The sequence below is a fragment of the Littorina saxatilis genome, linkage group LG3 (genome assembly GCF_037325665.1).
Source record: "Littorina saxatilis isolate snail1 linkage group LG3, US_GU_Lsax_2.0, whole genome shotgun sequence".
Classification (NCBI taxonomy): Eukaryota; Metazoa; Mollusca; class Gastropoda; order Littorinimorpha; family Littorinidae; genus Littorina; species Littorina saxatilis.
In genome coordinates this window covers 7,248,892-7,274,324 of record NC_090247.1, presented here as the reverse complement: position 1 = coordinate 7,274,324, position 25,433 = coordinate 7,248,892, and the positions used below count along the sequence as shown (strand labels likewise).

Below are 25,433 nucleotides of genomic sequence, written 5' to 3'. Positions count from 1 at the left end.
GTTTTTTGACTATTTCTGCTCTTACTGTTATCGAGTTTTATATCAACCTTTAATGTGTTTCTCGTTTGTACGACAAACAGCTTATTCACCAGATATCCTACATGGATTATCTTTCTCAATTTAATCTTGGATTTTAATCTCCTTCGCGTTTGAAACACGAACGCCTCAGCATGATAGAGATTTGAAGTTAGAATTACTACTGTTTGTCGCTAACAGATATGGCTGTGTTTGGGCAAGATGCATAACGCTTGCTTCAAATTAATGCACATTTATAATGAGATTGTTTATGTTTCCTACTTTAACGTATGTTTTCAGATTTTCAACAAAAGAACGTTGTGCCTGCTATATATAGTTTGTAACCAAAGAGCATTTATCTATTTATTTTCGGTGTGTGTGTGTGTGTGTGTGTGTGTGTGTGTGTGTGTGTGTGTGTGTGTGTGTGTGTGTGTGTGTGTGTGTGTGTGTGTGTGTGTGTGTGTGTGTGTGTGTCTTTCTGCTTTCTTGAGATTGTTTTGATCTGAGTTACATTCATTACTTCTTTTTAATTTTCAGAAACATGGCCACTTTGAAAAAAAATTTCCACACACAAAATATAATTGTAATTATGATGAATAATAAAACAAAGACAGCCAATCAAAAAAAGTCTTATTCTCTTTGTTCCATGAGGGGGGGAAGAGAGAGAGAGACAGAGAGAGAGAGAGTGAGAGAGAGAGAGAGAGAGAGAGAGAGAGAGAGAGAGAGAGAGAGAGAGAGAGAGAGAGAGAGAGAGATAGAGAGAGAGAGAGAGAGAATTGAACTTTATTGAACTTTATTATTAAGGATTAAGATTTAAGGCTAAGCCTTTTCTTACAATCTGTCCTTGGGACGCATAAACACACAATTATATAGATAGAAAATTAAAAATTAAAAAGTTAAAAAGTTAACCAACAAAAGGAGGTCGGAAAACTTCAGCACGTGATAATATATAACGTCCCGGCGTGCTAATTCACCGTTCCCGTGTGTCTAAAACACGCGGGGACACGCGGGAACAGTTTTACTGCACGCGGGGACGGTTAAATAGCACGCGGGGACGTTATTTTATAACATTCTGACCCCCCCCCCCCCAAAAAAAAAAAAAAAAAATATTAAGTAAAAAAAAAAAACAACTTTTTTTTAAATACATAAAGGATAGTCAGAATGTTATAAGATAACGTCCCGGCGTGCTAGTTCACCGTCCCCGTGTGTCCCCGTGTGTCCCCGCGTGTACCCGCGTGTCCCCGCGTGTCCTTGCGTGTTTTAGACAGTTTTACTGCACGCGGGGACAGTTAAATAGCACGCGGGGACGTTATTTTATAACATTCTGACCAAAAAAACCACAAAAAAACCCAAAAAATATTAAGTAAAAAAAATTTTTTTTTTTTTTTAAATACATAAAGGACAGTCAGAATGTTATTATATAACGTCCCGGCGTGCTAATTCCCCGTCCCCGTGTGTCCCCGTGTGTCCCCGCGTGTCCCCGCGTGGACACGCGGGGACACGCGGGGACACGCGAGGACAGTTTTACTGCACGCGGGGACGGTTAAATAGCACGCGGGGACGGTTAAATAGCACGCGGGGACGTTATTTTATAACATTCTGACCAACAAAAAAACAAACAAAAAACAAAAGTATTAAGTACAAAATAAAAACAATTTTTTTTTTAAATACATAAAGGATAGTCAGAATGTTATTATATAACGTCCCGGCGCGCTAATTCACCGTCCCCGTGTGTCCCCGCGTGTCCCCGCGTGTTTTAGACACAAGACACGCGGGGACACGCGGGGACACGCGAGTAACAGTTTTACTGCACGCGGGGACGGTTAAATAGCACGCGGGGACGTTATTTTATAACATTCTGACCAAAAAAAAAAAAAAAAAAAAAAAAAATGTTAAGTAAAAAAAAATTTTTTTTTCAAAATACATAAAAGATAGTCAGAATGTTATTATATAACGTCCCGGCGTGCTAATTCACCGTCCCCGTGTGTCCCCGTGTGTCCCCGCGTGTCCCCGCGGACACGCGGGGACACGCGAGGACAGTTTTACTGCACGCGGGGACGGTTAAATAGCACGCGGGGACGGTTAAATAGCACGCGGGGACGTTATTTTATAACATTCTGACCAACAAAACAAAAAAATAAATAAAAAAAGAAGTATTAAGTAAAAAACAATTTTTTTTTTTTAAATAATACATAAAGGATAGTCAGAATGTTATTATATAACGTCTCGGCGTGCTAATGCACCGTCCCCGCGTGTCCCCGCGTGTCCCCGCGTGTCCCCGCGTGTCCCCGCGTGTCCCCGCGTGTTTTAGACACAAGACACGCGGGGACACGCGGGGATACGCGAGTAACAGTTTTACTGCACGCGGGGACGGTTAAATAGCACGCGGGGACGTTATTTTATAACATTCTGACCAACAACAAAAAAATATTAAGTAAAAAAAAAAAATTTTTTTTTTTCAAAATACATAAAAGATAGTCAGAATGTTATTATATAACGTCCCGGCGTGCTAATTCACCGTCCCCGTGTGTCCCCGTGTGTCCCCGCGTGTCCCCGCGGACACGCGGGGACACGCGAGGACAGTTTTACTGCACGCGGGGACGGTTAAATAGCACGCGGGGACGGTTAAATAGCACGCGGGGACGTTATTTTATAACATTCTGACCAACAAAACAAAAAAATAAATAAAAAAAGAAGTATTAAGTAAAAAACAAATTTTTTTTTTTTTAATAATACATAAAGGATAGTCAGAATGTTATTATATAACGTCCCGGCGTGCTAATTCACCGTCCCCGTGTGTCCCCGCGTGTCCCCGCGTGTCCCCGCGTGTCCCCGCGTGTCCCTGCGTGTTTTAGACACAAGACACGCGGGGACACGCGGGGACACGCGAGTAACAGTTTCACTGCACGCGGGGACGGTTAAATAGCACGCGGGGACGTTATTTTATAACATTCTGACCCCAAAAAAAAAAAATATTAAGTAAAAAAAAATATTATTTTTTTTTTCAAAATACATAAAAGATAGTCAGAATGTTATTATATAACGTCCCGGCGTGCTAATTCACCGTCCCCGTGTGTCCCCGTGTGTCCCCGTGTGTCCCCGCGTGTCCCCGCGAACACGCGGGGACACGCGAGGACAGTTTTACTGCACGCGGGGACGGTTAAATAGCACGCGGGGACGGTTAAATAGCACGCGGGGACGTTATTTTATAACATTCTGACCAACAAAACAAAAAAATAAATAAATAAAGAAGTATTAAGTAAAAAACAAATTAAAAAAAAAAAAATACATAAAGGATAGTCAGAATGTTATTATATAACGTCCCGGCGTGCTAATTCACCGTCCCCGTGTGTCCCCGTGTGTCCCCGCGTGTCCCCGCGTGTCCCCGCGTGTCCCCGCGTGTTTTAGACACAAGACACGCGGGGACACGCGGGGACACGCGAGTAACAGTTTTACTGCACGCGGGGACGGTTAGTTAGCACGCGGGGACGTTATTTTATAACATTCTGAAAAAAAAATGAAAAAAAAAATATTAAGTTAAAAAATTTTTTTTTTTTTTTAAATACATAAAGGATAGTCAGAATATTATTATATAACGTCCCGGCGTGCTAGTTCACCGTCCCCGTGTGTCCCCGTGTGTCCTCGCGTGTCCTCGCGTGTCCCTGCGTGTTTTAGACACGTGTCTAAAACACGCGGGGACACGCGGGGACAGTTTTACTGCTCGCGGGGACACGCGGGGACGGTTAAATGGCACGCGGGGACGTTATTTTATAACATTCTGAAAAAAAAATGAAAAAAAAATATAAAGCAAAAAAAAAATAAAAAATAAAAAAATACATAAATGATAGTCAGAATGTTATTAGATAACGTCCCGGCGTGCTAATTCACCGTTACCGTGTGTCCCCGTGTGTCCCCGCGTGTTCCCGCGTGTTTTAGACACAGGGGCGTGTCCCCGCGTGTTTTAGACACCCCCTGTATCTAAAACACGCGGGGACACGCGGGGACAGTTTTACTGCACGCGGGGACGGTTAAATAGCACGCGGGGACGTTATTTTATAACATTCTGACCAAAAAAAAAAAAAAAAAAAAAAAATATTAAGTAAAAAAAAAAATAAAAAAAAATAAAAAAAATACATAAAGGATAGTCAGAATGCTATTATATAACGTCCCGGCGTGCTAATTCACCGTCCCCGTGTGTCCCCGTGTGTCCCCGCGTGTCCCCGCGTGTTTTAGACACACCCTCGAAAAAAGAGCAAAACCATACATCAATCAAATCAAACATATGACATATAATTAACTTGTACACATTTATTAAAAGATTTTCAGAGAACTACTGAACGCCTTCTTTCTTCATAAGTCAGTGCTAATTTTACCTGACAGTGCCACTAGCAGCACAAACAGCGAAGTGTATTGTTAATTTTACCTGACAGTGCCACTAGCAGCACAAACAGCGAAGTGTATTGCTAATTTTACCTGACAGTGCCACTAGCAGCAACAGCGAAGTGTATTGCTAATTTTACCTGACAGTGCCACTAGCAGCACGAACAGCGAAGTGTATTGCTAATTTTACCTGACAGTGCCACTAGCAGCAACAGCGAAGTGTATTGCTAATTTTACCTGACAGTGCCACCAGTAGCACAAACAGCGAAGTGTATTGCGTCATCGTCTGAAAGAAAGAAAGAAGAAGATAAAAAAAATCAAAACAAAACAAAAACAAATCCCGATACATAAATATAGGTTTACAGGTTTACTTTCAGTTACCCCTTCCTCCTCCTGCTCTTTCTCCACACACACACACACACAAACACACACACACAAACACACACACAAACACACACACACACACACACGCACGCCGACACACACACACACACAAACACACACACATACTCACACACGCACGCACACACACACGCACGCACACACACGCACACACACACACGTACACGAACACACACAAACACTCTCTCTCTCTCTCTCTTTCTCTCTCTCTCTCTCTCTCCCCCTCTCTCTCTCTCTCTCTCTCTACCCCTCTCTCTCTCTCTCTCCCCCTCTCTCTCACTTTCCCCCTCCCTCCCTCCCTCTCTCCCTCCCTATCTCTTACTCGCTAACACCATAAATATTATATATGTATTCTTAAACGGATTTTTGTTTTGATGTACAATTTTCATTCAATTTTCCTTTCATGTTTGCTTGCTTTTCATTTAAACTGTACAATAGCCGCCATTTATATGTAATTTTCTAGAAAACTGTAAACACCACTATAAGCATTATGCTTGTTGTTGTTTACTCAATATGCGTTTTTTGTAAATAATGCACAAACGTTGAATAAAACAGTTTAAACAAAGAAAGATAGATAGAAAGAAAGAAAGAAAGAAAGAAAGAAAGAAAGAAAGAAAGAAAGAAAGATAGAAAGAAAGATAAAAAAAAAGAAAGAAAGAAAGAAAGAAAGAAAGAAAGAAAAAACAAGTCGCGTAAGGCGAAAATACAATATTTAGTCAAGTAGCTGTCGAACTCACAGAATGAAACTGAAAGCAATGCAACGCAGCAAGACCGTATACTCGAAGCATCGTCAGTCCACCGCTCATGGCAAAGGCAGTGAAATTGACAAGAAGAGCGGGGTAGTAGTTGCGCTAAGAAGGATAGCACGCTTTTCTGTACCTCTCTTTGTTTGAACTTTCTGAGCGTGTTTTTAATCCAAACATATCATATCTATGTTTTTGGAATCAGGAACCAACAAGGAATAAGATGAAAGTTTTAAATTTTTAAATTGATTTGGACAATTTAATTTTGATAATAAGTTTTATATTTTGAATTTTCAGAGCTTGTTTTTAATCCAAATATAACATATTTATATGTTTTTAATCAGAAAATGATGAAGAATAAGATGAACGTAAATTTGGATCGTTTTAGAAAAAAAATAAAAACAAATACAATTTTCAGATTTTTAATGACCAAAGTCATTAATTAATTTTTAAGCCACCAAGCTGAAATGCAATACCGAAGTCCGGCCTTCGTCGAAGATTGCTTGGCCAAAATTTCAATCAATTTGATTGAAAAATGAGGGCGTGACAGTGCCGCCTCAACTTTTACAAAAAGCCGGATATGACGTCATCAAAGGTATTTATCAAAAAAAAGAAAAAACTTTCGGGGATATCATTCCCAGGAACTCTCATGTAAAATTTCATAAAGATCGGTCCAGTAGTTTGGTCTGAATCGCTCTACACACACGCACACACGCACAGACACACGCGCACACATACACCACGACCCTCGTTTCGATTCCCCCTCTATGTTAAAACATTTAGTCAAAACTTCACGAAATGTAAAAAGAAAGAAAAAGAAAGAACGAACGAACGAACGAACGAAACACACACACACACACAGACACACACACACACACACACCACGACCCTCGTCTCGATTCCCCCTCTATGTTAAAGGGATAGTATCCGCCGGGAAAAGGCCTTCAGATCGCTTTCAAAGCATCACCGTAAGATTCTACGTTACAAATAATGCTACCATCCATGAGGAATAACTTAACTTTGCAAATTCAACAGTTTTGATAGCTAATTAATTGTCGTAACAGATTCCAAGCAAAGAGCACTCTTGTAATGGTTGGGTGATTTCCCTTGTCAAATGTGTCAACAATGGCGTCTTCCTGACGATCATTTTAGTCTGAAAAGGTAAGTGTCATTTTCCAGCTTAAGTTAACGTTGTCTGACAGGAAATAAAGCTTTCAATAGGACAAGTCGGCAATATCCCTATATACCCCCACCGGAAATTATTCTCAAACGGAACGAAACCGATTCTGGTTTGATATTCAAGGGAGAGAACCACTTCAAGTAGAGTGTACTTGAATGCGGTGCTACTCTCCCATGGACTGTCTATATATATACTCCCGATATACCCCCCAACTCAGTACTTTCTGTACATAGCGCAAAGAAGGAGTTGGGGGTATATCGGGAGTATATATATATGTCGTATCCATTCTGTACAATTTGCGCATTATGTACAATGAGCAGCATATCTTGCACATTGTATACAATGAGCAACAAGTTTTGCTCATTGTATACAATGAGCAAAACTGTTGCCCATTGTATACAATGAGCAAGACCATAAAGTTGCACATTGTATACAATGTGCACCGAGTGAGCAAGATTGTTGAATGGCGTTCAAGCTACACTGATATATGAACCATAGTGAATGGTTGAAGGGAATATGTGAGTAAAGTGTTCAAATAACGATGTTTGTTATGTTTAAACATTGTTTTAATTCTCATTTCGCTAAAACTATACAGTGCATTAGGAATTTAATTATTGTAAATTAATTAAACAATAAAAACAAATACAACAAATAATGTTGTTTCAACACACGCACACACACATAACATTCGTTCATAATAACGCTCACATTGGCATGTCATTGCTAATGAGAGCGTCGTTTTCACCGCCTTTCACGCTTTTGCTAATAACGCTCATGTTTTCATGTCACGCTAAAACATGGAAACAACGACAACAACGTACCACAGAGGTCACCTGCTTCTTTTTTAAGCATGATGGTTCTTGCATTTAGCAGATCGGGGGTGGCAATGAGAAGTACATTGAAGCCGAGCTTTGAAGCATTTGCATTTGTTTGTTGTGCATACTCCGAGGCAGTTACATTTAGCGTAGCCTTGGCCGTGTCCACGGCTGGTTGCGATGGCGGTCTCTCTGACTAATTTCGTCTTGTTCCGGTTTTCTTCTGGAATGTCATCTTGGGTAAATAACCTGCTCTCGTTGATTTCGAACTGGTTTCGACTGAATTTCGAGGCGAGTCGTCCGTGTCTTGTCGCAATGGTGTACATTCCTCTGTCGCGGTCCACTTCAGTGATGACTCCGAGTAGGTTTCTTTGATCACCTTTGGCTCTGTCATACATCGGTATAGGTACGCGCACGCAATCATTCACATCTGCAACTTTTAACTTTTTCCTTGCCGATTCAAGCATGTGTTCTGCTGCCCGTTTTTGATTTCTTCTAACTTTTAACTTGGGTACGAACAGTCTGATGTTGCGATGTCCGCCGGCACAGTAAATACTGATTTGTCTCTTCGCTCGACCCTGCTCCTGTACACGAACTATGAACTTTGAGTTGAAGTTATTGGAAAGTATGGGCCGCACCACAACACCTTTGTTCAATTTCGCTTTCTTCAGCGTGCAACACAGAGCAAGGAAAATCTTGATTTGTTGCCGAGTGACGTTGGCGTACTTTTTGTGTAGTTCCTTTTCCATGCGTTTCTCACCACCGTGGCCGCAAGCTGCGTGGGCTTCTTTGATGACGTTGTAGACGTCTTCCAGAGCTACGAAATATCGTGCAGGATTCGATCCCGCCACAATCAGTCTTTGGAAATGTGCAACTTCGATTACGTCGTATCGCTTTACGAGTTTGTAGTCGTTGGGCGTCTTCTTTTGGCTTCCGAGTTTCAGTTGTCGAACTCTTTCCGTCATGGTGGTAAGGTCTTCCTGTGTGAACCACTTCACGTGGCCAACACTTTGACGTTGCACTTCTGCATCAAACTTAGTTCGATTTTGATCCATGGTGGTCGCGTTCTATCGCCGGGCAGACTGACACTGACACCGAAACTAAAATACTGAAAGAAAGAGAGTGGACAGACAATCCAAACAATTTCAAACACGAGTTCGGTTCAGTCCTATTTGGTCAAAATCGCACGTAGTTTGCAAGATCGTTATTTGAACCCTTTACTCACAAATAGAAAAAGTGTGAAAAGCGGTGAAAACGACGCTCTCATTAGCTGACGTTGTTGTTTCTATCTCTTACTTTTAGCATGACATGACAATGTGAGCGTTATTATGAACGAATGTTATGTGTGTGTGCGTGTGTTGAAACAACATTAATTGTTGTATTTGTTTTTATTGTTTAATTAAAGGGGCAGTCAACAGGTTGCTGTCGTTTCATGTTTTCGGGCCAAAAAGAGATTGCTTACTCTTTACTCTTTACTCTAGGTAAATGTAACAAAAAATATATTTAAAAAAAAGAAAAGATTTTGAATATTTTTTTGAAAAAAAATTGTTTTGGATTTTTCGTTCCATTCTTTTTCTTATCACATGCACGCCAGTTCAAAACGCCGAAAGCAAAACAAAAAAAACGCATGCATATTGGTCAAATTTGAAGCGAGTTACGGCCGTTTTAAAATAAAAAATATGACGTCATTCTACTTCCACTACAAAGTTAAATGTTATTTCCAGCCAAACTAACAGCGCTATCGATGTGCGGTTTCACTAAAGTGGTTCCTATGCATCAAAGAATTTTTTAAAACAAAGTTGTTTTTAGTTGTTTTCTGCCCCTTTAATTTACATTAATTAAATTCTTAATACACTGTTTAGTTTTAGCGAAATGAGAATTAAAACAATGCTTAAACATAACAAACATCGTTATTTGAACACTTTACCATTCACTATGATTCATATATCAGTGTAGCTTGAATGTCATTCAACAATCTTGCTCACTCGGTGCACATTGTATACAATGTGCAACTTTATGGTCTTGCTCATTGTATACAATGGGCAACAGTTTTGCTCATTGCATACAATGAGCAAAACTTGTTGCTCATTGTATACAATGAGCACGATATGCTGCTCATTATACATAATGCGCAAATTGTACAGAATGGATACGACATACACACAGCATGACTGACAAACTACACATTTCCACTCAAAAGGGTTCTTTTTTGGGGAAAAGAGAGAGAAGTAAGGGGAGTTGATGTATGGGGTGTACATAATAAAAATTGGGGGACCTATTTAAATATCCCCACCTGGCGGTGTTACGTCTGTGTAAGTGTCACTCTGTCTGTTTGTCTCTGTCTTTGTTTTATTAAAATATCCCCACCTGCCGGTTTATACGGAAAGAGCTGTATTACCGTGACGTCTCTGTGAGTCTCTCTCTCCCTCTCTCTCTCTCTCTCTCTCTCTCTCTCTCACTCTCTCTCTCTCTCTCTCTCTCTCTCTCTCTCTCTATCTGTAATATCTGCCTCTGCCTTTATGTACGGAAAGAGCTGTATTTGGTGTGTGTGTGTGTGTGTGTGTCTCTCTCTCTCTCTCTCTCTCTCTCTCTCTCTCTCTCTCTCTCTCTCTCTCCCCGTGTCTCTTTCTCTATCTCTGCGTCTCTTCTATGTGCCTCTGTCTGTCCCACTCTCTGTCTTCCCATATCTACGGAAAGATCTGTAGTATGTCTGTGTGTGTGTGTCTCTCTCTGTCTTCTATCTGCCTCTCTCTGTCTCTGTCTGCCTATATCTACGGAAAGAGCTGTATCATGTCTCTGTGTGTGTCTCTCTCTGTCTGTGTCTCTTCTATCTGCCTCTCTCTGTCTCTGTCTGCCTATATCTACGGAAAGAGCTGTATTATGTCTCTGTGTGTGTCTCTCTCTGTCTTCTATCTGCCTCTCTCTGTCTCTGTCTGCCTATATCTATGGAAAGAGCTGTATCATGTCTCTGTGAGTGTGTGTCTCTCTCTCTGTCTGTGTCTTTTCTATCTGACTCTCTCTGTCCCACTCTGTCTGCCTAGATCTACGAAAACAGCTGTATTATGTATCTCTCTCTCTTTCTCTCTCTCTCTCTCTCTCTCTCTCTCTCTCTCTATATATATATATATATAGAAATTTATAATATATATATATATCTACGGAAAGACTGGCTGTATTATTTCTCTTTGAGCGTCTCTCTCTTTGTATGTCTCTTCTATTTGCCTCTCTCAGTCCCACTCTCTGTCTGCAGTGCGTATAATGTAGCTGTTTTCGTAGGTAATTATAGGCAGACAGAGACAGGCAGATAGAAGAGACACAGAGAGAGACACTCACATAGACATATTACAGCTCTTTCCGTAGATATAGGCAGACAGAGAGTGGTACAGAGATAGGCAGATAGAAGAGACACTCACAGAGACACTGATAATACAGTCAGTCTTCCTTAGATATAGGCAGAGAGTGACACAGAGAGAATCACATAGAAGAGACACAAATACAGAGAGAGAGACACTCACAGAGACACAATACAGCTCTTTCCGTAGGTATAGGCAGACAGAGAGTGACACAGAGAGAGGCAGATAAAAGAGACACAGAGACAGAGGGTGAGAGAGACTCACAGAGACATAATACAGCTTTCCGTTGATATGGGTAGACAGAGAGTGACAGAGAGAGGGAGAAAGAGGCAGATAGAAGAGACACAAAGACATAGAGAGACTGAGACACTCACAGAGACATGATACAGCTCTTTCCGTAGATATAGGCAGACAGAGACAGAGAGAGGCAGATAGAAGACAGAGAGAGACACACACAGAGACATAATACAGCTCTTTCCGTAGATATGGGCAGACAGAGACAGAGAGAGGCAGATAGAAGACAGAGAGAGACACACACAGAGACATGATACAGCTCTTTCCGTAGATATAGGCAGACAGAGAGTTGGACAGACAGAGGCACATAGAAGAGACGCAGAGATAGAGAAAGAGACACTGAGAGAGAGAGAGAGAGAGAGAGAGAGAGAGAGAGAGAGAGAGACACACACACACACACACACACACACACACACACACAAACACACACACACACACACACACCAAATACAGCTCTTTCCGTACATAAAGGCAGAGGCAGATATTACAGATAGAGAGAGAGAGGGAGAGAGAGACTCACAGAGACGTCACGGTAATACAGCTCTTTCCGTATAAACCGGCAGGTGGGGATATTTCAATAAGACAAAGACAGAGACAAACAGACAGAGAGACACTTACACAGACAGGTGGGGATATTTAAATAGGTCCCCCAATTTTTAGTATGTACCCCCCATACATCAACTCCCCTTACTTCTCTCTCTTTTCCCCCAAAAAGAACCCTTTTGAGTGGAATGGTCTAGTTTGTCAGTCATATACACACACAAAATATAAACCGGCAGGTGGGGATATTTCAATAAGACAAAGACAGAGACAAACAGACAGAGAGACACTTACACAGACGTAACACAGACAGGTGGGGATATTTAAATAGGTCCCCCAATTTTTAGTATGTACCCCCCATACATCAACTCCCCTTACTTCTCTCTCTTTTCCCCAAAAAAGAACCCTTTTGAGTGGAATGGCCTAGTTTGTCAGTCATGCTGTGTGTATATATATATATATATACGACTTGTGTCTGTGTGTGTGTCTGTGTGTCTGTGTATCTGTTTGTGTATTCGCCATGCACGGCCAAAGTTCTCGATGGATCTGCTTCAAATTTGGTGGGCATATTCAGGTTGACCCGGTACAGGACACAACCTGGTCGATATTTCAACACGTGCTCTCAGCGCGCAGCGCTGAACCGATTTTGGTTCCACCTCAGCTACCCGGGCCCCCATACCGACACACCATAGCCGCTACACCACATCACAACGCCAAAGTTCTCGGTGGATCTTTTTCAAATTTGGACACCGTATTCAGCTACACCCCGGACACAATATCATCGATGAGATATTTCAACACGTGCTCTCAGCGCGCAGCGCTGAATCGATTTTGGTTTTTGTGTTCATTTCACCATTATAAGTAACTCTTCCTTATCTTCTCATATTCTCCAGGTTTTCAGCGTTTACCTCCCTTCCTTCGTAATGGTGCACTATAGTGTGAGTGGAGCGTCTTCGGATATTCCCGGCGTTCTGTTACTGTTACTATTTTTAGAAGGTCAACGCAGTGTCCAGAACGTAAATTGGACCCGTAAATTATCCTCACTGTAAAAGTGCAAAGGTCGAATCAATTTATAGCCACGCGAAAAATACACTGTCATCTATCTCTCTATAGATACGGCTTCTCTGTGTTTTTGTGTGTGTGTGTGTGTGTGTGTGTGTGTGTGTGTGTGTGTGTGTGTGTGTGTGTCTCTATGTGAGCAACACCTGTGCATTGTTCAGTTCTGTTTGTGATGTGGTCTGGCGGCTTTTGTGTAAATTTATGTTAGAAAGCGGACAAACACTCAAGTCCTTAATGGCTCAAAACCGTAGGACTTTTAATATTAATTTTAACGTAAATTTATGTACTGGCCTTCCTTTTAGAAGCCATAACTTGCTCAGTCCTGTTTGAGTGGAGTTCGCCTCCAAAGGTGATTAACACGGTTACATTCGTCGACAAGGATGGGACTCGATATGGTCAGGAATGGCATTATGGCCACTGAATCATTTTCGTGCTGTTCCCATTCCACGAATCTGGGAGGGACCTAAGCTTGGCGGGTCCATTGTTCGGACCCGGCGAAGCCGGCGTACGGCTCTAAGTACTTCTTCCCGGCGAAGCCGGCTACCCGGCGAAGCGGGTATTCATTCTATATATATATATATATGTATATTCGGCAAACTCAATCAAAGAAAAGCAGAATGTCTTAGAATAGAGGTTATAAACAGGAATCTGAGAAAGTAGTGTCTTTTAAGACAAATGTTGTGTTTTTTTTAAAAGGGGGGGGGGGGGGGGGGGGGGGGGGGCAAAGTTAGGGTTTCACTGTACAATGCAATGGTAAACTGGGCATTCATTCCAAGTAGCTAAAGATGTGTGACACTTTTGCTCGTCAGGAGCACGTCACATTTTCACACTTCTCAGTGTGTCAGAATGCTAAAAATCTGGAAAGCCAATGCCCATAGGTATATCCCATCCCCCCTCTCCCACCCACCACCACCTTTTACTCACACTTGCAATCCATTACGTACATGAATAGATTACAAACACTCTTCTGTAACTCTTTATTTTCACACTTTTTCTTGCATTTGGTTAATTTTTTCAACCCTTTTCGAAGTTTGAATTAAGTGTCTTCACTGATATGTGATTTTCTGTTTATGCTCCAGGACTTCAAGGCACTGGTGCTTGATGACAGCAGGCTCCTACTGGCCCACACACAAAGAAGAGATTGAAGATGCCCTGGTCCTGGAAGAAGAAGAGGGAAAGATCAATAAAGCCAAACGATAGGCATCATTCAGAGTTTTATTGAGGAAAGATATTGGCTATTCGGGTGAAGGTGTAAGAGTTGCCATGTGCAGTTGCTGTGTATGGGTCATAGGAATGACATTATAGATCCAACTGGCCAGTACACTGACTTTCTTCCTTGCTGCCTGCATTGGAGTACATTGTGGTGTTAAACAAAGTGCGTTTCTGTGTGGGTTGGTTTACACATGCTCTGTCACATTCCATATTAGACGGCCAGCTGAGACTACAAAATAGTGCATGTTTGTACATTAAAAAAACAATTAAAAGGAATTCTAACCAGAACCAATCGATACATAAATGTTATTTGTATTTTTGACCAAAATATGACATTTTACACACACCTTGACAGTCCTTGTTCACCTTGAGGAACACTGACTGTCTCAATCTGTGTAAAATGTCATAATTTGGTCAAAAATACAAATAATGTATATTGTTTTTTGCTTTTTTAATGTACTGTAATCTACCTTGTAAGCGCCGTTAGTACCTAATAAACGCTTACCCCCAACATTTGGATCAGTGTTTGAACATATGTTGTGTGTGTGGTTTTTGACTCACATGCGAAGCAAAAGTGAGTCTATGTACTCACCCGAGTCGTCCGTCCGTCCGGACGTCCGTCCGGACGTCCGTCCGAAAAACTTTAACGTATTTCTTGGATATTTCTTGGACACTATTCAGTCTATCAGTACCAAATTTGGCAAGATGGTGTATGATGACAAGGCCCCAAAAAACATACATAGCATCTTGACCTTGCTTCAAGGTCAAGGTCGCAGGGGCCATAAATGTTGTCTAAAAAACAGCTATTTTTCACATTTTTCCCATTTTCTCTGAAGGTTTTGAGATTGAATACCTCACCTATATATGATATATAGGGCAAAGTAAGCCCCATCTTTTGATACCAGTTTGGTTTACCTTGCTTCAAGGTCAAGGTCACAGGAGCTCTTCAAAGTTGGATTGTATACATATTTTGAAGTGACCTTGACCCTGAACTATGGAAGATAACTGTTTCAAACTTAAAAATTATGTGGGGCACATGTTATGCTTTCATCATGAGACACATTTGGTCACATATGATCAAGGTCAAGGTCACTTTGACCCTTATGAAATGTGACCAAAATAAGGTAGTGGACCACTAAAAGTGACCATATCTCATGGTAGAAAGAGCCAATAAGCACCATTGTACTTCCTATGTCTTGAATTAACAGCTTTGTGTTGCATGACCTTGGATGACCTTGACCTTGGGTCAAGGTCACATGTATTTTGGTAGGAAAAATGTGTAAAGCAGTTCTTAGTGTATGATGTCATTGCTCGGTTTAGTTATTTGACCTTGATTTATTTCATACTCTCGGCACTGGAGTATCTCTGGATAGCCCCTCAAAAAGAAGACGAGGGAGGGTCTTCTGAAGTTGAAGAGGTCTGCTTTCAGTGATTTACTGGGAGCATGTGAAACGACCAGTGTTTGATAACACCATTTCCCTCTGAAAGATTTTAGCTTTTAAAAAAAACTTACCCCTTTCTTCGTCACATCAATGGCTTGGATCAGTATCAATGACTGACAGAATGACTATTCATTTCGTGTTTTTTAGGATGTGTGTACATTCACTCTCACTGAATGAATTTTTGTGTTTGGTTTTTAGTGTTTTTATATTTAGTCAAGTTTTGACTAAATATTTTAACATCGAGGGGGAATCGAAACGAGGGTCGTGGTGTATGTGCGTGCGTGCGTGTGTGCGTGCGTGTGTGTGTGTGTGTGTGTAGAGCGATTCAGACTAAACTACTGGACCGATCTTTATGAAATTTGACATGAGAGTTCCTGGGTATGAAATCCCCGAACGTTTTTTTCATTTTTTTTATAAATGTCTTTGATGACGTCATATCCGGCTTTTCGTGAAAGTTGAGGCGGCACTGTCACGCCCTCATTTTTCAACCAAATTGGTTGAAATTTTGGTCAAGTAATCTTCGACGAAGCCCGGACTTCGGTATTGCATTTCAGCTTGGTGGCTTAAAAATTAATTAATGACTTTGGTCATTAAAAATCTGAAAATTGTAAAAAAAAAAATAAAAATTTATAAAACGATCCAAATTTACGTTTATCTTATTCTCCATCATTTGCTGATTCCAAAAACATATAAATATGTTATATTCGGATTAAAAACAAGCTCTAAAAATTATTATCAAAATTAAATTGTCGAAAACACTTTCATCTTATTCCTTGTCGGTTCCTGATTCCAAAAACATATAGATATGATATGTTTGGATTAAAAACACGCTCAGAAAGTTAAAACAAAGAGAGGTACAGAAAAGCGTGCTATCCTTCTTAGCGCAACTACTACCCCGCTCTTCTTGTCAATTTCACTGCCTTTGCCATGAGCTGTGGACTGACGATGCTACGAGTATACGGTCTTGCTGAAAAATGGCATTGCGTTCAGTTTCATTCTGTGAGTTCGACAGCTACTTGACTAAATATTGTATTTTCGCCTTACGCGACTTGTTTCTTTCTGTTTAGACACTTGCATATCAAGCGAAAGATACATACAGGGTGACTATTTGTGCATGGAAACAGCTGACATGAGCATTAAAGTCTGGGGAAGAGTCCTGAAAGTGTATTGATTAATGCGTTGAATTCACAGGTCTAGTAAAACTTGTGCAAAACAAATACATGTATATACATGTGTTGAAAAGTGCTCGAATTCCAAGAATAGTTTCATGTGTAGCACCTTTGAACTGTGCAGAGGATGTGTGCCTGTGGATTTGAGATCTACATGGAATAAAATAGACACTGTTCTTGACAATTGAGTATGTTTTTGTGTGCGCATGTTGTTTGCTTTATTGATAATAATTGACTTTTGGTCAAGATGTAACCATAAATTTCTGTAGCAAAGATGCAATGATAAAAATAGACAGAATATGATCAAATAATAAGACACTGGGCTGCAAATTGCTTTTAATTGTCATTGTATTTATCTGTAAACTGATCATGATTTCCATGGCATGATTAATGCAGTGGAACCTCCCTTCTATGACCCCCCAATTTAAAACTCCCTTCTTTTTAAGACCTTGTTTTCTCACATTTTCTGTTCATAACCTCTGTAAAATTACCCCCATTTTAAGACTCGTTCCTTTTTTAGACTCGATTTTCTCAGATTGTTTGAGGTCGTAAAAGGGGGGTGCCACTGTAGTAATAATGCATCTTCAGAAATTGAACACAGGTGCTGCAGTTTTTTTTATAACCATGAAGAAGAAAAATACTGTTTCAAAACATACACCTTTTTAAAGAATCCATAACTTTTAATCACTCAACAAAATTGCCTGCAGCTCAAGTGAACCAGAAATGGGGAACAATTGGCCACACTCAAGGAATCGGTTCCTGTCGGTCGCGCAGCCTGAGAGAGACATGACAGAGATAGTTACTCAAGATAAAAGATAAGCTTGACTTACATCAGAATTATGAACATTTAAACTCACCTTGAGCTTTGTCCGAAATATTTTAAACCATTATTGCCACACATTGCAAGAATGTTTGATGTCCGGGTGCTTTTCCCCTGAAAATTAAAAAAAATAGTTTTAGTAATTATAGCAACATATAAACCACTAAGTGTAAACCAAAGGCTGGCCAATTACATACAGTTCTACAGCAACATCAGTTCTGAACATGAAGCTTTCAACATGCACAGCGACACTTAAAAATGGCAGTTAAAAAAGAAAGGATGAATGAGATTCTGCCGCATTTAGTGTTTGCTTCAATGAACGCTGTCCGAGGAAGAATGTGTTCTTCGTTAAAAAGTTACCCTTTCACAAAGCCTTACAATAAGCTTCAATCATAGTTTTTCCTGCAAAATCACAACATTAAAAACTTTAGGCACAGAAAAACTCATACCGCTGACAATATAAAATGTCAGTTATAAATAACATTTTCTGTTGCACTACATCAAAAGACTGTGATGACTGACCTTACTTTTTCCATCTCAAAACAATTTTTAGGGGGATTACCTACTCTGTCTGTCACAGTGTCAGTCTCAGTCTCCAGTCCTATACAGTGCACCACAGGAGCTTGTACCCAACCGCCAGTTGATCATTATTTAGTCCTGCATGTACGCCCTTACTAGGCTAGCGAATGCGTAGTATGTAGTTGTAAGAAGACTGTAGGGATGAAGGAGTAAATAATGATCGACCGGAACTTTGATACAAGCTCCTGTGCAGTGCACAGACACACACACACACAGTGACACACACCGTCCAAAGTCTACACAACACTTGCTTTACTTACAAATCCCGGCAGCAGCAGAGAGCTCTGCGTCGTGGGTAGTCAGCGCACACCGCCACAGTCACGATGGTATAACACTCATGCAGTTCAATCCAACTTTTCCACTGCTTGCCGCGTGTTGATAACTTTGCATTTTGTGCGTCGAGCATGACTTTCTCGTGATTCTGTGTCGTTCCCAGTCAGTCTGCTGCTTTATGAACCACCTTGAGTCGATTTCTTACATCCCATCCGCCATTGTTTTGGGTCGTCATGAAAACGGCACGCTTTTTTGTTTGTTTGTTTGTTTATTTGTTGCTTAACGTCCAGCCGACTACGCAGAGCCATATCAGGACGAGGAAGGGGGGGATGAAGGGGGCCACTTGTCAAGCGATTCCTGTTTACAAATGAACGGCACGCTCGCGATGAAAACCAGTCTATGACGGCCAATTTTAATCTTCAAATGGTGGAGAGCAGTCGCCAATTTAATCATGTTTAATTAATTATTTAGCATACTTGTGGTGCTTTATTGAGCAAACCGGGCCAGGTGCGTCTTAATTAAGGTACACTAGATTCCCCAAATTCTTCAAATCGGCCGAATTCGACCAAAAAAAACTCCACAATGGTGGCGTGGACACCATATGTTTAAAACATTTAGTCAAAACTTGACTAAATGTAAAAAGAAAGAAAGAAAGACGCCGGAGTGATTGAGCCAGTGAGAGAATTCACGGTAAAGACAACATAGTACCCTTGAAGACTGACAACAAATGAATTCAAAGGGAATGCTGAAATCACGGCCATATAAACATAAATAAACACACAAAAATTCCATTTAAAATTTCTATTTTTTATGGAATAGACGCGGAAAACAGATCCCAAGATTTCATTTAAAACTGTAACAGACCCTGACAAAACTGAAATTGCCGATTGTAAATAAGTCTTCTTGATTTACAGCTACCGATGGGTTTTTTTTCAAGCTGCATAAACAGCGTAAACAGTGTGTGTAATATTACCTGCTATTCCGACTTGGTCGTGTGACAGACGTTTTCTTCCACAAGAGATTACGTTGATTGTCTAACGAAGCCGTAGACCGAGTCCGTGACGGGTGGCCGGGCCCTCCCTCAGGTCTTCGACTATGACGGGGAATTCCAAAAACTCTGGGGTGGGGATGGTTTTTTCCTGAAATAATCTTTTTCTGGCTGTCTTTTGATTTTGAGTTTTAGACTGGTTTACACCTGATGTGTTTTGGCCCGTTAGGGTTGGTTTTTCAGTGGGGCCCCTTCAGTGGCCTGGCTTTTGTTGTTGGTGGGAGGAGGAGCACCCTGTGATTTGTCACCTGTGTCAGTGTTATCATTGGTTTTCCTGCGTTTTCAGTTTTTACATTTAGTCAAGTTTTGACTAAATGTTTTAACATCGAGGGGGAATCGAAACGAGGGTCGTGGTGTATGTGTGTGCGTGTGTGTGTGTGCGTGTGTGTAGAGCGATTCAGACCAAACTACTGGACCGATCTTTATGAAATTTGACATGAGAGTTCCTGGGATTGATATCCCCGAACGTTTTTTTCTTTTTTTCGATAAATACCTTTGATGACGTCATATCCGGCTTTTTGTAAAAGTTGAGGCGGCACTGTCACGCCCTCATTTTTCAACCAAATTGGTTGAAATTTTGGTCAAGTAATGTTCGACGAAGCCCGGACTTCGGTATTGCATTTCAGCTTGGTGGCTTAAAAATTAATTAATGACTTTGGTCATTAAAAATCTGAAAATTGTAAACAAAAAAATAAAAATTATAAACCGATCCAAATTTACGTTCATCTCATTTGCTGATTATAAAAACATATAAATATGTTATATTTGGATTAAAAAAAAGCTCTGAAAATTAAATATATAAAAATTATTATCAAAATTAAATTGTCGAAATCAATTTAAAAGCACTTTCATCTTATTCCTTGTCGGTTCCTGATTCCAAAAACATATAGATATGATATGTTTGGCTTAAAAACACGCTCAGAAAGTTAAAACAAAGAGAGGTACAGAAAAGCGTGCTATCCTTCTTAGCGCAACTACTAACCCGCTCTTCTTGTCAATTTCACTGCCTTTGCCATGAGCGGTGGACTGACGATGCTACGAGTATACGGTCTTGCTGAAAAATTGCATTGCGTTCAGTTTCATTCTGTGAGTTCGACAGCTACTTGACTAAATGTTGTATTTTCGCCTTACGCGACTTGTTTACTTTTTGCAAGTTGGAAATCTTTTTCTTCCTGTCTTGCTAGTTTTAAGCCCTCTGCCGTGGGGGACACGTCCCACTCTAGTATCGCCTGTGAGTTGGAGTGTTGCCGTTTGTCGCCGAGGCGATCGCGCTGGAGTCGACCGAGGTACCGGACATATCAGATTGGTCGCCAAGGCTCCACCAGTCTTTCTCACCCAACCGGGTTCTTCTTCTTCTTCAGCGTTCGACACCCAACCGGGTTGAATCCATTGGCAAATCCGCCATAAAGGAGTAATTAAAAATTGCAGAGTCCAGCTCTGTGTATTTCATATGGCTATTTTACACTCACATTCCAACAAGAACAGTTGTCACCATGAAATCTGTACACAGCAGACGCAGACAAGACACACAGAGTACGAGACAGGCCACCAATATATCGGCCAGTACAGCACCAGGGCTATTTGTTTGTTTGTTTGCAAAAGCACCAGGGCTATTTAAAAAAATAAAAAAATAAATTTAGCAACTCAGGACTAAAAGGTAATGTAAAAGCAGAGTCGGGAGATCTCACGACTTAAAAGAAATAAAATTCACAACAACAGCGAAAACATAGTAAGAGGTCAGCAAGCACAGGTGGTCTAAAAATCAGCATCAAGGGCTATGCTTGCCACTGGGCATAGAAATAAAATGGCACACAGCAGCGAGGCGCGGAAATAAAAGCGACTTGACTAAAACTTGACTAAATGTAAAAAATTACAAATCACGGGGCGCGCCTCGCGATTTGTAAAAACATGATTTGTACAAATCAGGTTTTTGCGCCCGAAATTTTCTTGTCATCTCCAAAGTCAAGGGACAAAAACAAAATACCTTGACTTTTGGGGTAGCGCGACTGTTGATTTTAAGATTAATTTTTTCCTTACTAGGATGTCCCATCGCTGGGAAATTCCGGTCACTTCCTCCCAGTGGAAAGCTAGCAGTGACAGAGTCGCACTACCCCAAAGTCAAGGGATCTATTAGTCCCATTTCGCCGTTATCCAATTTCACCCCCTTCCCATTTTAGCGACATTTTACAGGCCAAGTGTCATTTTACCACCATGTCACGTACCATTAGCTCTACATCCCATTTTGGCGTAATTCCGTTTCGCCGTAATCCCATTTCGTCCCCATCCCATTTTGGTGACATTCCACTGGCCATGTGTCATTTTACCGCCAAGTCATGAACCATTACCTCTACTTTCCATTTGGCACAATCCCGTTTCGCCGTTATCCCATTTCGCCCCATCCCATTTCTGCGACATTGCACAGACCAAGTGTCATTTTACCACCGTGTCATACCACTAGCGCCACATTCTATTTTGTCGCCATCCCGTTGCACCGTTATCCCATTTCGCCCCCATTCCATTTCTGCGACATTTCACAAGCCAAGTGTCATTTTACCACCGTGTCATACCACTAGCCCCACATTCCATTTTGTTGCCATGCCGTTTTGCCGTTATCCCATTTCGCCGCCATCCCTATTTCGGGACATTTTGGATTGTGGCAAATAGGGATTTCGCGTGAACGCAATGTTTCCCTAGTATAGTAGTATAGTAAGGCTTGGCAAGAAGAATAAATCAAAATGGAATGGCGGCGAAACGGCATGGCGGCCAAATGGGATGGTGTCAAAATGGGATGTCACGCTATTGTTATTGAAATGACGCTTGGCAAGTAAAATGTCGCGAAAATGGGACGGGGCAAAAACTGTGATTGTACCATAATGGGATGTGGATCTAAAACCACCCCCACCACTCAGTGTAGAGGCTCTAAACAACAAATATTAATTATAATAAAAGGTATGCATTACTTTGTTAAATGCGATATTTTTACATTTTTACAAATCGCGGTTTCCTATGGCATTCCATTTGTCAAATAATTATTTTTCATGTTTTTTTCACCAGTTTTAGCTAAATAATCATTATTTAGAAGCTCATGTGCAAAATAAGTAATTGTTTATAAACAATGTAAAACAATTCTAAATAATTTTTTGTTTACGTAAACCATTCATTATTTACCTAAACAATGAATTGTTTACGTAAATAATTCATTGTTTACGTAAAAAATGATTTATTTAGCAACATTGCTGATTGTTTACAAACAATGTAAAATACGTCTAAATAATATATTGTTTACGTAAACAATATATTATTTAGACTTATATTACATTGTTTATAAACAATCAGCAATGTTGCTAAATAAATCATTATTTACGTAAACAATAAATTATTTACGTAAACAATGAATTGTTTAGCCAACACATTTTCCATTATATAGGGGTTTCTAGGATTCAAACAAATTTACGAACATTTTCTAATAAATAATGTTTGGAGATACCTTGTATTGAATTATAGTATATACACAAAGAAAAACAAGTCGCGTAAGGCGAAAATACAACATTTAGTTAAGTAGCTGTCGAACTCACAGAATGAAACTGAACGCAAAGCAACGCAGCAAGACCGTATACTCGTAGCATCGTCAGTCCACCGCTCACGGCAAAGGCAGTGAAATTGACAAGAAGAGCGGGGTAGTAGTTGCGCTGAGAAGGATAGCACGCTTTTCTGTACCTCTCTTCGTTTTAACTTTCTGAGCGTGTTTTCAATCCAAACATATCATATCTATATGTTTTTGGAATCAGGAACCGACAAGGAATAAGATGAAAGTGTTTTTAAATTGATTTCGAAATTTTAATTTTGATAATAATTTTTATATATTTAATTTTCAGAGCTTGTTTTTAATCCAAATATAACATATTTATATGTTTTTGGAATCAGCAAATAATGGAGAATAAGATGAACGTAAATTTGGATCGTTTTATAAAAAATTTTTTTTTTACAATTTTTAGATTTGTAATGACCAAAGTCATTAATTAATTTTTAAGCCACCAAGCTGAAATGCAATATCGAAGTCCGGGCTCCGTCGAACATTACTCACCCAAAATTTCAACCAATTTGGTTGAAAAATGAGAGCGTGACAGTGCCGCCTCAACCCCACGAAAAGCCGTATATGACGTCATCAAAGACATTTATCAAAAAAATGAAAAAAACGTTCGGGGATTTCATACCCAGGAACTCTCATGTCAAATTTCATAAAGATCGGTCCAGTAGTTTAGTCTGAATCGTTCTACACACACACACACACACACACACACACGCACACACGCACATACACCACGACCCTCGTTTCGATTCCCCCTCGATGTTAAAATATTTAGTCAAAACTTGACTAAATATAAAAAGAAGAAAGAAGGCAAAAAATAAATGTAGTAGCAAACCTGCATGCAACTGAGGTTTAAAAAAAATTAACTATCCTGCACACGTTTGCTTTAGTAGTGGCAAAGAAGGAGAGCGTGTGACATAAGTTCTTTTGATAGTTGAATGCATTCTACTCGAGTTATTCCGAAAGACAATAAAACCAGCGATCCACACAATTCGTAATTCGCCGAGAAAAGACATTAGCCAGCATTCCATGTAATATTTATTCCTGAATCTGAAATCACTTTGGCAGTTTGATGTAGAAATTTGCACTTCAGCGGAAGACTTTGCTACGTTTATCAATAAATAAGCAAGAAAATAGATCAGTTCGTTTATCAACAAAGACTTTTTTTAAATAACACAAAATCAAACAATAACATATCAAAGATACGTGAATACATACATGGACATGAAATAAAAAATGAAATGAATAAATAAGGAACAAGATAACAAACAAATAAATGAATAAATAAATAAACAAATAAATAAATAAATAGATAAATAGATAAATAAATGAATGAATAAATGAATAAATAGATAAATAACAATTCATTTTTTAATAAAATTGTCCTCATCTCACCATTTTCGGTTCAATCCGGGTAAGTGGGTTTTTTTCTGCAAAACAGAAGAAGTTTTTTCTGTTAACATTTTTCAAAAGTCTTTTCACTTCAAATTTCTTCACCTTCTACATTTCAAGAGGAGAAAAACATCTTACCGAAGTATTCGAAGCGTAATATTTTGGAGGACAGCGGCAGACGTGTCCAGATGATACTTCGAGGCGTTTTGGCAAGTCAACTTTTATTTATACTTCCCGGCTGCTCGAGGGTGTGGGTTTGTGTAAAGGGGTGGAGATATGTTGGGAGAGGGGGGGGGGGGTGGTGGTTACGATGGAGTTCAATGACAGTTCAGGAAGGGGGTGGGGTTTATAGGTGGGGTCTACATAGCTACTACGCACAGTGCGATGATGACAAACCACTAGACTTGACATTCAAACAAATGGAGGGAGGTAAATAGTAGGGAGGGGGTGGGTGGATGGGTGGGTAGGGTGTACGCACGAGAAGTTGACGGAGGGAGATGGGTAGGCAGGGGAAGCGGTGCATATCGGTGGGGGTGCAACTACACTTAAATTTACGAAATTTTTGTTTGATGGGAGCCTTATGATCGAGCGTTCTATTTTTACATTTAGTCAAGTTTTGACTAAATGTTTTAACATAGAGGGGGAATCGAGACGAGGGTCGTGGTGTGTGTGTGTGTGTGTGTGTGTGTGTGTGTGTGTGTGTGTGTGTGTGTATGTCTGTCTGTGTATGTGTATGTGTGTGTGTCTGTGTGTGTGTGTGTGTGTGTGTGTGTGTGTGTGTGGAGCGATTCAGACCAAACAACTGGACCGATCTTTATGAAATTTTACATGAGTGTTCCTGGGTATAAAATCCCCAGATGTTTTTTTCATTTTTCCGATAAATGTCTTTTATGACGTCATATCCGGCTTTTTGTAAAAGTACAGGCGGCACTGTCACACCTTCATTTTTCAATCAAATTGATTGAATTTTTGGCCAAGCAATCTTCGACAAAGGTCGGACTTCGGTATTGCATTTCAGCATGGAGGCTTAAAAATTAATTAATGACTTTGGTCATTAAAAATCGGAAAATTGTAATTAAAATTATTTTGTTATAAAACGATCCAAAATTACTTTTATTTTATTCTTCA

General features: G+C 40.2%; 1 protein-coding gene and 2 long non-coding RNA genes across 8 annotated transcripts in view; 1 reads left to right on the top strand and 2 right to left on the bottom strand.

Annotated features, from left to right (window-relative positions):
- Positions 1–25,433, top strand: part of LOC138961517 (adhesion G-protein coupled receptor G6-like) — a 437,302-nt gene that overhangs the window by 236,782 nt on the left and 175,087 nt on the right. The gene's annotated exons all lie outside the window — the stretch shown is intronic.
- On the bottom strand, positions 4,627–24,537 carry LOC138961524 (uncharacterized). The gene is made up of 3 exons (XR_011454211.1): positions 24,444–24,537; positions 24,309–24,343; positions 4,627–4,681 (listed from the first exon to the last, which is right to left on the bottom strand). It is a non-coding gene; the product is annotated as an uncharacterized lncRNA (long non-coding RNA).
- On the bottom strand, positions 13,740–17,857 carry LOC138961525 (uncharacterized). The gene is made up of 2 exons (XR_011454212.1): positions 17,462–17,857; positions 13,740–13,939 (listed from the first exon to the last, which is right to left on the bottom strand). It is a non-coding gene; the product is annotated as an uncharacterized lncRNA (long non-coding RNA).